This window comes from Camellia sinensis, chromosome 5 (genome assembly GCF_055761805.1).
Source record: "Camellia sinensis isolate YWXY chromosome 5, ASM5576180v1, whole genome shotgun sequence".
NCBI lineage: Eukaryota > Viridiplantae > Streptophyta > Magnoliopsida > Ericales > Theaceae > Camellia > Camellia sinensis.
In genome coordinates this window covers 124,079,829-124,090,834 of record NC_138965.1, presented here as the reverse complement: position 1 = coordinate 124,090,834, position 11,006 = coordinate 124,079,829, and positions in this window count along the sequence as shown.

Here is an 11,006-nt window from a genome sequence, read left to right as displayed (position 1 = left end):
TTTCTTCTTTTTTCTAGGGTGAGAAGCCACCATTCCTGTGCATTATCTTTAAATGTGAAAGTGGCAAAAGTAACCTTCTGTCTTTCAGTGCAAGATAGGGCGCGAAAAATCTTTTCCATGTCTTTAACCCAAGCGTCTGCTACCATTGGGTCTGGGCCGCCGATAAATGTGGTGGGTTTCAGATCCTGGAACTGTTTTATGGTAACCGGCTCTTCTCACTATTCTGGCATTCCATTGTTGACGTTAGTCTGCAAGGCATGCAAAAAGCTAGTAACCGCTCTTTCCATGTTTCTTTCCATCGATTCAGTGCCACTGACTGATGACTCGCTTCCGTTACCATTATTGGCCATTCTATAAAGTAATAAACGAGGCATTACATCCATAATGTAACATATATATAAGCATAGATAGCACAATATGTATATAAAATACCAACTTTACTATTTTAATATTACATCCATGTTCAAAAGTCAAAATATGTTAGTGTCTCATCCTTGTGGTACAATAAAACACAAAAAAAACAACAACAACAGAAAACAAAAAAAAAACAAAAAATAGGGATTATAACACATCATGGTTAGCGTACAAAAAAGGTTTTCTTCTACCAAATCTAGAGTGTTGGGTTAAACGGGCCAAACAACCACGGGAAGTAGTGTTGCATAAAAAGTTCAAATTCCCATCCTAACTGGACCACACCAAAACACATCTATGCTGTCTGGATTGTGAAAATAGGGACGTACTGTATGTATCCCAAAAATGCTCGATCAACAATCTAGCCGGGTGTCTCGATATATGACAAGCCATTACTAAAGTCAACATTTTGAATATTAATAATTTCCAACGGGTTAGGGACAGTGGTAAAAATGTACTTCTCGGGGTATACATTTCCCCTTCTTGCCACAAAATCTAGGGGCAAAAGGCCTACGATGTAGTGCGGGTGGTCATATCCCGGGGCAACGCTGAGGACACGAGTGGGTCCGAGAAAGCGTCCGCACATATTGGCACAACTCTACCTCCATAATAAGTATGGGACATCAGTAGGATCAGCCTGTACAAAGATTGGCCGACCCATCAATTGGGCAAGGCCTGGATGAAGTCCTCTAATTATATCTTCTGAGTCTCCCCATCCTTCAAGTGAAGCAGGGGCATGGTGCTCTGCTAAAATCTCATCTAGATTAATGGCCCTATGCTCCTCCCAAAATGCCTCGTCAAGGTTAATGTCGGACATTCCTACATCACCAGACGAAACGTGAAATTTTACATAAAATGACTAACATCGCAGGTAAATATATATATATATATATATATATATTTTTTTTTATTTATTTTATTATGTTTATCTAGTTATATAGTTTTATTTATAGATTTATTTATAACTTTTTGAACTTTCTAATCAAATTAAAATAGCTTTTTTTTTTTTTTTGAATGAATCATTGCTCTGATACCATCTTTGTTAAGACCCAACCCTAGGGGCTTAGGGCTGGATTCGCAACTCACTAATTTATTCTAATTGTGGCAAATCAAATGGCGCAGGCGGAGGCAAATGGAAATAAAAATAATTAAATGGAAAATTTATTTCATTTTACTATTTTAATAAGAGAGAATACATCTATAGGGCTTTTATTATTTTATTATTTAGTGACCAGCCCTGAGTAAAAACAAAAGGGAGAAAAAATAAATAAAATAAAATAAAATAAAAAACAAAATAATAGTTCAACGTCAAATTCTCGTGCGGGTTCCACTATGTGAGGTTATGGGTCTCCCTTACATCTCGTCACCTGAAAGGGTAACAGCTATAAGCACACAGCAGAGTGAGAAATATTATGTCAAGAGTATAGGGAATATAAACTAACCATGGATAGTTATTTAAGATAAAATAGTAACAGAAGTTAATTTGAATAAACGAATGATTTAAAGTGGCAGAAACTGAAACTCAAAAATTATGTAAATAAATAACTATCACCACGGTACAGAACAGAACAAAACAAAACAGAGGTCAATGGATCCATGACAAACAGAGGCCAATGGTTATTTAAGTCCCCCAAGACGTGGGACTCCTGTGGTGGTACTTACAAAACATAATTATTTAAAAGGTCATTATCAAATACTTTCTAAAATTTAAACAAACATATCCATGGGTTTCATTTTAAGCAAGTAGAGTTCAAAAAATAACCCACGTAATTGAAATATTAATATAATTTATAAAACATAACTTGTATAAAATAAATTATGGTAAGTCAAAATATACGTAAAATATATTACGGTGACTCAAGGTGTAATATAACTCACCTTAATATTTACTCTTAACTTTTACTTTTCACCATCACGAGTCTTCTTACTTCTAAGTTCCCTATCTCCAGTACTCCTTCGTGATCTTTCTCTTCTTCTTCTTCTTCTTCTTCTTCTTCTTTTTTTTCACTTCCTCCTTACTTACTTTCACGGTACGCTTCCCCTTATATAGACACTCTTGGGTGATGACTCACTTTGTGTGATGATGAAGCAACCTGATGACTCACCTCCCCTACCAGCTAGACGGTACACATCTCTTATTTACCAGTTCTGTAGGAAATTTTGAAATCTTCTCCTTAATTGCTTTATTACTGTTATTACTATTATTATTTATTACTCTTACTTTTACATTTATTTATTTAGCTTTTGGTGTCATTTTATTTTGATCCAATTCTTCAAATTATTATATACTATTTATTTATTTATTTTAATAATATATTATTACATACAACCATAATTATATTTATATATTTATGTGGTATTTAATTAAACACTTAGGGTGTCACAATGGCTGCCATGGTTGCTCTTCCATTACTCTATCAAGATTATTGTTAAGATGATTGTGAAAATAACATTATAGTTAAGATGATTGTGAAAATAAGAGGTACCCCCAAAAAATTAGCAGATTAGATTTATTTGTGGTTGTTGTGGCTACCATGGCTATTCTTCCATTGCTCTATTAGTTGAGGATATTTTTCAGATTCATTGTCTACTATTATTAAAAGTAAATAATAAATAAATAAATAAATTGGATTTATTTATTGTTTCACATGCATAATAGCATTTTTGTCTGAGCAAAATTTGATCAATTTAATCAGAGGTACCCCCCAAAAAATTAGCAGATTGGATTTATTTGTGGCTGCCATGGCTGCTCTTCCATTGCTCTATTAGTTGAGGATTTTTTCAGATTCATTGTTTACTATTATTAAAAATAAATAATAAATAAATAAATTGGATTTATTTATTGTTTCACATGCATAATAGCATTTTTGTCTGAGCAAAATTTGATCAATTTAATCAAAGGTACCCTCAAAAAAATTAGCAGATAGGATTTATTTGTGGCTGCCATGGCTGCTCTTCCATTGCTTTATTACTTGAGGATTTATTTCAAATTCATTGTCTACTATTATTAAAACAAAAAAAAGGATTTATTTATTGTTTCACATGCGTTGTTTGAGATTGATTGTCTGAGATTCACATGCATTTGCTCAGATTCATTGTCTGAGCAAAATTTGATCAATTCAATCATCCACAGATACCAATTTTAACAGTATAATAGCAATTTTAATCATTTTCATAGTATGTTAACATTTTAATCATTTTAACAGTATTTTAATCATTTTAACAGTATTTAACAATATTCTATCTAACTTTGAAGCTACAATGAATATTGATTTCAACAATAATTCATTCAATGGGAGTGAGGAAGTTGAAGAACATGATAACAATCTTTCATTTAACGAGAGTGGGGAAGTTGAAGAACCTACGAAAGGGATGTATTTTACCTCAAAACAAGAAGTGTACACATTTTATGCAAAATATGCGAAACACTGTGGATTTGCTATAGCGTTTATATCACAAAATCTAACAAGTGATGGGAAAGTAAAGTACTTTGGAATTGAATGTACTTGGGCACGAATCCAAACAAAATGATCAAAAGTAAATCCCTTAGAACCATCTTTGTCATCAAAAATTGATTATAAAGCAAGGGTAAGAGCTAGTCTACAAAACAATGGAAGATATAAGTTAACCACAGTTATGCTTGAGCACACTCATGATTTGATTCCTACTGATTCAAGACATTTTGCAATGAATAAGAGGATTCTTACTCCGGTGAAGAGGAGACGAGAAGTGAACGGTGCAGAAGGGATTGGGGTGGTGAGGAATTTTAATTCCATACTTGTTGAAGCATGGGGATATGAGGGATTAATGTTTGATGAAAGAGATGTAAGGAATTATATTGAGAATGCTAGAAGATTGAGACTTGGGGTAGGAGATGCCGAATCAGTTACCCTTTATTTCCATAAAATGCAACAATAAAATTTGAACTTCTATTCGGCAATTGACCATGATGAAGATGGTCGCCTGTGAAACTTGTTTTGGGCAGATGCAAGGAGTAGGGCTGCTTATAAAGCATTTGGGGATGTCTCATTTGAAACAGCCTATTTGATAAACAAATATGATATACGTTTGCTCCGTTTGTAGGAGTTAATCATTATGGACAGTCAATTCTGTTTGGTTGTGGGTTGTTATTTAATGAGAACACTAAGACATTTGTTTAGCTATTCAAAGAATGGTTAAATTACATGTCAGAGGCTCCCAAAAAAACTATAATAACTCAATTTGGCTATTCATACTAACATACAAATTGATCCACAATATACAAACTATTTTTGGCTTGGTTGAAGTTGGAAACATACAAACTGTTTTTGGCCTAGTTGAAGTTAGAATATCACAAAACATTCAAATTGAGTTTTTCATTACATTCACAAAACATACAAAATGAGTTTTCATTTACATCATTCAGTACAAAATGATATAAAATACGAAACAGATTTTTCATTACATTCATGAAATTTGTCAGAATGTTAAAGAGTCAGTGATTTGTATGATAAAGTGCAAAAAGACACAAAAAATAATGACATAAATCATAATTTTGAAGTTCTTCTCCATCCTTTGAAGCCTTCTACCATGCTCATGAATTTCATTGTCCATTTCACAAAGCCTTGTCCTTATATCGTTTAATTCTTCTGTTCTTATAGCTTTCTAAGGTCCAACATTGGAACGGATTGTGGAGCTAGTGTCGTCATCATCGCTATCTGCGAATTTGAAGTAATTACAGTGTTCCTTATGACTCTACAATGCACAAGAATTATTTTATCAAATCACATAAATAACTTCGTACATAGTAAAAGATCAAATTCTATAATATATAGTTACATATTAGGATGGGCAAACAAAGAACAAACGTCCTTGGTTTTTGTTGTCATTTGTGCATACAATATACATCGCCGCAATTCGCCCACAATCACATAGTCTTGGTTTTAATCTTATGTTGCTATTATTAGTAGAAAAAGAAGCCATAGTTCTGTAATAATAGATTTATCATAGCTTTGTAATAGATTTACAGATTTATAGCAGCCTACAACACAAATTTATAAGTTATTCTAACAGATTTACACATTTGAAGACAGCTTTGAACACAAATTTTCAGATTTACACATTTCAATGCATATTTGATTGTTTATAACAGTTCTATAATAACAAATTTATCATAGCTTTGTAATAGATTTGCAGATTTATAACAGATTGTAACACAAATTTATAACTTATTCTAACAGATTTACAAATTTGAAGACAGCTTTGAACACAGATTTCAGATTTACACATTTCAACACATATTTGATTGTTTATTGTGGAGAAGTGGTTTGGAAATACTCTCTGGATCCTGTAGGATGCTCTTGATCCTCAGCTAGTCACCTGAAAAGGAATGAACACTCCAGTTGAGGGTGCCGGAATTAGCACTCCGACGGATAAGTCAGTGTATACTCTCTTGGTAGCTTGTATCTTAAGTTAATCTTACTTGTTCTCACATACCTTTTCTTAGCTGATGTTCTTCTTATTTATAGACATCCTTGATGTTGATGGTTGGGCCCACCTTTCGTCTAGCGAATAATTGCTCATTCGGCTACCTGTTCGTACTCGTCCCGGTTTAAAGTTGATTCTTTGGCCGACCTAGTTATTCGGCCTTCGTCCCTCCGGGATAGAGCCGTATAATACATAACTTGATTTCTTTCTTTAAGTTATTCGGCTTCCATATGTAATATTATTCAGCCCGCACAATTGCCCCCCAAACATCCTATTAAAGTCAGTTAGTCGGCATGTCTGGTCTTGGACTTAGAGGGTCAGAAAATATGGCAGTTTCCCTTATTCTAATGCAAGCATCAGAACGCCTACTCTTTTTTAGGCATTATTACAATTTCCCGCCCCTTTGTACGCTTCGTTCATTTAATATGATTACCGTGTTGTCTTTTCGTTTGTATGTTTTTTTCGAACGCACAAGGTTTCTCGTTGCTTGTCAGTTCACCTCCCTTGCTTCATGCCCTCTACAACTTCTTTTCGTTCTTCATTGTCCTCCTCATTTTTTGTAAGTTTCTCTCTCTTCCATTTCGACTCCCTTTTCCTTGTTTCTTTACTGTTTAGAGTGTCTATTTTTTCGGCTGTAATGGCGAAACATTTAAGAGCCCTTTTTTTTTGTAGATTGAGTCTTTGGTTTCCATCGCCATTTTTCTATCCCTGACGATGTTCATCTGTCACTCCTAGCAGAGAACGTGATTGACACAGAGAGGATTGATGAGAGTACAATCATCTTTCCTCTCCTGTTAATTGCTGAGGGCGGAGCCTGTTTCCCCCTTCATCCACTTTTGAGGGCTGTCCTTCGCCATTGGGGTTTAATCCCTTCTCAACCGAACGTAAATTTTTACCGAATAATAATGGGAATTGTAGAACTAAATCGGTGCCTTAGGCTTAACCTTAGAATCCCTGCCATTCGACATTGTTATGCCCTGGCCAAATCCTCTGGCTGGCAGGGGCGTTACTTCCTCAGGGCCAAGGACACCGACCATCATTTGGTGACTATGCTTGCCAGCTCTGGCAAGTGTGTTAATGATGTCATGGTCGTTGTCCCTGCCAACTGGGAATTCAGCGAGGGCGAAGATCATCAAGATCCAGTGCCCAGGCGAATGGGCGAACCAGGTGGCCGTTTAACCCCCCAGGAATTTTTATTAAATATTTATCTGGTTCAAATTCTGCGTATTTATCATTTTATTTGTGCAGGAAACGATTTGAAGAAAGTTTAGTTTCAGCCGACGACGCTATACTTGCGCAGATCAGAACGGTACTGCAGTTCATTGGCCGTCCAAATCTCCAAAAGCAAGGGAGGGCGGCCTACATTCTTCTGAGATACGAGCTAACCTACACTACTTTTTCGGTCGCAGATAATATTCCGATTCCATGGGGTGAACAACACCTTACGGCACTTGTTTTTTTTGAGCTTCAAGAACCTTAGGCAGATTGGTTTTGAGGCTTCAGACTCGGAGCCAGCGGACAAACAAGCAGCTGAAAGAGTCTCTGAGCAGCCGAATCAACCATCCTTGGATGGATCCAACGGACTAGAGCAGGAGGTTGATGCAACACTGAATTTGGCTTTTGAAGAAGCCGGCCTCAATCCTCCATCCTCTTCTGGCCAAGCGGACGTGTCTTTTGAAGACATTTTCACCGACTTAGGGGACCTACCTGGCTCATATACTGACAACATGGCTAGTGAGTCGCTCACTCAAATGGCCAGGCGAAAAAATGCCGAGAGGATGGCTGCCCGTAGGAGAGCTGAAACCGAGCGTAATGAACCTCCATCCCCTCCACCCGACGCTAGGGCAGAAACTCCTCAACCTACTCCTGTTGAGGAGGTGGTTCAGATTGATGTGGCCGAAACAGAACCTGTTGTCCATCAATAGGAGGGTCAAGTGACGGAGCACGGGGGGGAAAAGCGTCCGGTAGAATACGAAGCCGACTATTCGGAAGACCCAGTAGATAAACGGCCATGCTTGGAAGAATCGAAACTGGTTGTGCCGTTTGTAATACAACCAAGGATAAGGAACATGCCAGTTGTTTTTGATGCATCGGCTATAAGAGACCCAGCTGTGGCCTTAAGCTTGGTCTCCTCCATTTCTCTGCCGATTGATAGAGTAACTTTTAGGGCAGAGGCTGATCTGCTGGCCATCGCATTAGCCGTTCAATCGGCGATATTAGTACGTGATCCTTTATAATTTTGCAAGGCTAACCAAAATAAAAGTTTTTATATTAACTTATTGATCCCTTGTTTTGTAGGCGGCGGGAAGGATAGTTGAAATTGGCCGTCACCAACATGACACTATCGATCAGATCGGCTTTCTTACAGCCGAGTTGGAAAACTAGAAGGGGAAGGCAGCAGAGGCCTCTCTCAAAGTTGAGTCTGAGGCCATGAAAGCGGCGGCAGAGAGAGCGAGGGCCGATGCTGAAGCAGATAAGGCCAAGACTACTGATGAACTGAGATTGGCTGCCGAGGAAAGGGCGAATGCCAATGAAGAAGTGCTCAAATTGGCCAACGAGACAATTGCCAAGCTGGAAGCCGACTTGAAGGAGTCGAAGAGAGTGATGGCAAACGCCAAGTCTGAGATTTCCAATTCATTCCAAGCTGGCAAGGATGCGGCCTTAGAGAACTATGTAGAAGAAGTGCCGAAGTTCGAAAATAGGGGGTTCAAACATGGCTGGCTCAAAGCCTTAGCTGCCGCTAACGTGGTATCGGAGCAGCTGATTCCATACGAGCAGGTAGACATTGAGCCGCTGGAGTCTGACCTCGAAGACTGACCTAGAGTCAAAAGTATTTTTCCTTTTGTTTTAGTATTGTGTGTATGTAGGTTTTGTTAGATTTGTTAGGTTTTTGGCTATTCATTTTTGTGAGAAGCTAATGTAGGGTAGTTTTCATTTGTAAAATGACTTCTATTTGTGCTCAGTATATGAATGAAAATTGCTTTTTCCTTTCTGCTTGATGCATGTGATGGATGTGCTTGTTTAACGACCAAGTAAGATGTAAAAACATGAATTTATGAATGAAAATAAACTACTGAATTAATCCAGTGCAAAAATAACAACATAGCACTGCGACTTAGCCAAATAGATTAGTGAATCTGCCCTTGCTCTAGCAAGTTAATGAATAAGACCGCTGAACAACGACAATTCAAGAATTGGTTAGGGCACAGTAACATTTCGGCGCATAGCGCTGATATTTAGGCTAAAAAGTATATTGAATCTGCCATTGCTCCAGCAAATTAATGAACAGGACCGCTGAACAATGGCAGTTCGGGAATTGGCTAGGGTACAGTAGCATTTCGGTGCATGGCTCTAATATTTAGGCTGAATAAATTAATGAATCTGCCCTTGCCCTAGCAATGAACACGGCTGATGAATAGTTCAGGGATTGGCTGGGGCACAATGACAATTTAGCTCAGAGTTCTGATATTTAGGCCGGATAGATTAATGAATCTGCCTTTGCACCAGCAATGAACACGACCGCCGAACAGTTCAGGGATTGGCTAGGGCACAATGACAATTCGGCTCAGAGTTCTGGTATTTAGGCCAGATAGATTAATGAATTTGTCCTTGCTCTAGGAAATTGATGAACAGGACCGCCAAACAACGGTAGTTCAGGAATTAGTTGAGGCACAATAACACTTCGGCGCATAGCTCTGATATTTAGGCCGAATAGATTAATGAATCTGCCTTTGCCCCAGCAAATTAATGAACAAGACCGCCGATCCACGTCAGGTCAGGGCGCAAAGCGTGGAAGGGAACGCTTTGGGAACGCTGCACACGCGATGAATAAGAAAGGTAGGGGCTGCGTTTGTTTATGGTCCATATTGGTGTCTAAATTTGGCAGATCACGGGAGGGAGAAGAGTAGTGGGTTTAAGCTAGATGTCTAAAAGGCTATTCTTCAATACCAAAGGAAAGGGTAAGACACTGGCTGAGCTAGATTCAGCGATGAATCGAGGTGGCGAAACGTTGCGAACGGGAAGTAGGACGTCGAGGGAGCGTGAAAGGCACCATTCTCCGCGTTTTCGAAGCAGGTCACCTAGGAAGGAAAGGCAACAGCGGGGAAACTCCCCTCGCTCGCGAAGTGAGACTAGTGGGGCACCGCGCCCATTGAGCTTTTCAGTTTTCATAGGGAACAGACCGATGACAGAGGCGGATTCAATCATCCGTGATCCAAACGTGGCAGTGTAATTCGCCCGACAAATTTTTCCGCTAGAAGTCCAGCAGTCGATGGTTGGACGACCTGATATCGAAGTTTTTCAGGAGGGTGTCCATGGAGCGGTGAAGGGACTATACACCGCCTATGAAATCTGCATGCGTCTACGTGCCGCGTGACGGGAGATAGAGCAGAAAGACGAACGCATTTTAAACTTAGAAGCTCACGCGGAGAAAGCCGAATGTGAATTAAGAACAGTCAACACTGCTGATATGTTGTCGGCAAGCCAATCTAACCTGATCGTGGAGGAAAGGGTTACCCAACGGCTGATAAACCATGCCATTGCCGATCAACAAATGGCAAGCATGATTGCGATGGAGGCTGCAAAGACCAGGGCCTACGAGCAAGGCTTCCATGACAGCCGAAAAATTGGGATACAGAAGACGAAAAAAAAATCGCCGAGGAGGCGTGTCAATGCGAGAATCGTGGATGCAAGCACGGGTGGATCAAGGTTCTCCAGGCCACGGAAACCCTCCGTGCAATAGGCGTTGATTCGGCGTCGCCGTTATATCAGGGTCACGATTTTGACTTCTCGGCCTTCGAAGTGGAGAAGAGTGACGACAAAGGTGGTGCCGAGTAAAATTGAACACATTGTAACTCTTTAATGCAAATTGGATGCGGGCTATGCAGTTATGATCAATTTAATGAAACATATTACTTGAAATGTTTATGAGTTATTTCGGTCAATGTTTGTAAATTAATCCATGATTATCTACCATTTTATGTCAATTGTGTTGGCACTAATTAATCACAGCGTTCATGAAAGGAGCTCCGAATACGGATGCTCAATCGTGCTGACCGTCTTTTCCACGAAAGGTGCTCCGAATTCGGAGGCTTTTGTGTTGGCCAAACGCATCATTCACGAAGGGCGTT